Source organism: Belonocnema kinseyi, chromosome 5, assembly GCF_010883055.1.
Source record: "Belonocnema kinseyi isolate 2016_QV_RU_SX_M_011 chromosome 5, B_treatae_v1, whole genome shotgun sequence".
NCBI classification, from domain to species: domain Eukaryota; kingdom Metazoa; phylum Arthropoda; class Insecta; order Hymenoptera; family Cynipidae; genus Belonocnema; species Belonocnema kinseyi.
Window position 1 is genome coordinate 117,327,668 of NC_046661.1, and position 3,282 is coordinate 117,330,949.

General features: G+C 26.7%; 1 protein-coding gene across 3 annotated transcripts in view; it reads left to right on the forward strand.

Annotated features, from left to right (window-relative positions):
• LOC117173304 (GDNF-inducible zinc finger protein 1-like) overlaps positions 1-3,282 on the forward strand; it is a 26,978-nt gene that overhangs the window by 5,731 nt on the left and 17,965 nt on the right. The gene's annotated exons all lie outside the window — the stretch shown is intronic.

Here is a 3,282-nt window from a genome sequence, read left to right on the forward strand (position 1 = left end):
AAAATAAAAAATGAAGTATTTTTTTGCAACACCACTCGAAATATGTGTAAGCATTTTTGTAGGTCTTACGGCCTTCATTAAATTAAAAGAAGAAAACGAAATTACTATATTGTCAAAAGGTCGGCCTAATAGAAGGTTTAATCGATAGATGCATATAAATGAGTGATATTAGCTTCAGGAAAGAACATTTTGATAAAATTACAATCACTTTAGTTCAAAAGATTATCCGCTTCCTTTGATAAATAGTATTATTCGAGAACGAATTCATGAAATCTACAATGGTTCCAGTAAGCAAAATAACTGGGTTGACACGTAGAAAAAATCGGAATTAAAAGTGACGTTACCATATGTTCAAGGACTCTCAAAGGTTGCGAAGATCGTTAACCCTTAAAAGATAAACTGGGTGTAAAGCACCCAGCGACTCATTTGCGCTTTGACAAAACGTACCAAATTCAAGAAAATGGAACATATGGATAAAACATATTACTAAAACTCTCTTTACAAATTTTTACTTAAAAAGATATTGATAGTACCGAAAATTGGCCTGGAATTGTATATCTTATTCAATTTAATTGTTGTGAAAAATTTTATATTGGTGAAACAGGAAGAAGATTAAAAACTAGAGTTTCGCAACATAAAAGAGATTGTAGATTTGTAAATTTGAATACAGATATTTCACAACATTGTTGGAACTTAAACCATTACAGTAATCACAGTACCTATTTTAGTCAAAAAAGATGAAATTTTTTTTTTAAATAGGTGGCAAATAGGTTATAAAAAATATTAAATAAGACAAACAAACACGTTGTAATTTTTTATAAACCGGGAGATGACCAGACATTTTTTTCTTCGATCAAAACGGCCACCCTGAAAAATGGAGAATTTACATTTCCACTGAGAACTAATTTTCAATAAAAAAAAAACTATTTTTTTTAAAGTACATTTAATTTTTTACCTCTTAGTTAAATCCGTTACCAAATTGTTGAATTTTCAACAAAAAAAAATTAATGTTTATCAAAAAATGTTGTAGTTGATATTTACACAACAAAATTTTTATTAAAGACAAAAAACAGTTTAATATTATACCAATTTCTTGAATTTTCAAGCCAAAAAGCCTAATTCTCTATAAAAAAATTTAATTTTGAAAATGAGAACATGAAATAAAAACAACAAAGTTTATTCACAATTAATCGGTTAACTTTTTTAACGAAATATTTGAATTTGCAGTTAAAAAAGAAAAATTTGTACAACAAAAAGAATGTTTAGGTTAATTTTTTAACCAAAAACGAACTTACAACTAAAATTATGAATTTTTAGCGAAAAAAAATAAATTTGAATAAATTCGTTGAACTTTCAACCAAGGAATGGAATTTGTAATGAACCATTTTTTTGGTTCAAAATTCTACTTTTTGGTTACAAATTCTACTATTTAGTTGAAGATTTAATTATTTTGTTAGAAAGTAATCGTTTTCGCTCGAATATTTATATTGTTCAGTAAAAAATTCATCTTTTTTGGTTGAAAATTAATTCTTTTTATTTAAGAAGTCTATTATTGTAATTTTGTTTGAGAATTAATCTCTTTGAATTAAAAAACATACTATTTGTGAAAATTTAACGATTGCTTTTAAAAATTCATCGTTTTTGGTCGAAAATTTATACTTCTGTAAAAAATTCATATTTTGTTGTTGAAAATTGATCTTTTTTGATTGAAAATTAATTCCTTTTATTTGTCTAATATTATATTTTTGGTGTTTCGTAAAAAACTCTACAAATTCGTTGAAAGTTTAATTATTTTATTGAAAATTGAACTGGTTTCTTGAAAAGTCATCTTTTTTTGTTTAAAATTAATCTCTTGATTCCAAAAATCTATTTTTTTGTTCAAAATTTATCTTTTTAGAGTAAAAGTTAGTTATTTTGATCAAAAACAAAAAACAAACAAAAAAGTATCATATTTCTGTTCCAGAATTAATCTAAATTCAACTATTTTGTTAAAAAGACATTTTTTTGTCGAAAATTCCTCCTTTTTGGATTGGAAATTCTCTTTTACTTGGAAAATCGTCTTTTTGGGTAAAAAATTCAACTGTTTGCTAAACAAAATCACATTTTAGATAGAAAATCCATCCTTTTTGTGTAAAAAACCTAATTTTGTTAGAAAAGTAATATTTTTAGTTGAAAGGTTTGTCTTCCTTGCTTCAAAATTAAACTGGCAAGTAAAATATTCATCTTTTCAAATTCAAAATTATGTTTAAAAATGCAACTCTTCCTGATTGAAGTTTAATCTTCTTCGTTTGAAAATTCGATTATTTGGTTTAAGATTCGTCGATTAGGAAAGTGTAATAAAAACTGTATTTGGTGTGCAAGTTGTAATTTTGAATAAAATTTTACTTTTTCAATTGAAAAAAGGTGACAAAAGATGAGAAACTCCAAAAGAGCACAAAAAGATGACGAATTCCCCCAAAAAGGTGACAAATGGTGAGAAAAAGGTGACAAATGGTGAGAAAATTGAAAATAAGTGACAAAAGGTGGATAGGTGACACTCTGTGATGACTGCCATAATTTTAATTTGAACAATATTAAAATTCTTGCTAGAGAAAAAAAAAACATACAATAGACGCATAATAGAATCCATTTTTATAAAGAAATATCACAATATTTCGATTAACTTACAAACAGAAATTAAGTATGTCAACAAAATATATCAAAGTATTATAAAATAAACAAACCCAAGTTAAAATTCAAGTTACTGTGGCGCGCCGTCCTCATTCGCTTTAACGTATGTCTCTTGTCTAATTTTCTGTGTGTCTCTTTTAAAAGTGTAAATGTTGTACGTTAATGAGCCGAAAAGTAATATTTCAAAAAATTATTTGTAGCTTACAGATCTGAAAATCTGATGAAAAGTCAGGAGATTTAATAGCTTTTAAAAGCAGTGAATTTTGAAGCATAGTTTTTGATAGAAAAAATAATAGGGAAAATCTGAAAAAATTCATGGTGTTACATTACACATTTCTGAACAGATTGCCGTCGAAAAATTTACAAGATATAAATAATTGTTCGTTTTTTGTGAATAAATATGCGAGCGCACTATCTTCAATTATAATGAAGATAATGAAGTGATTTAAATTGTAGGTAGTTAGTTAAACTATCTGTAATAATTTGCAATTTGAAGGAAGTATGTGCTTCTGTTGTCTTCGTACAAATTGCGATATTTGAAGTCAGTTTTTTATATAGGAAAGCAAGTGCGAGAGCCCAGCGTGGTGCCGTTTTTTCAGGGGATCGTCCTCG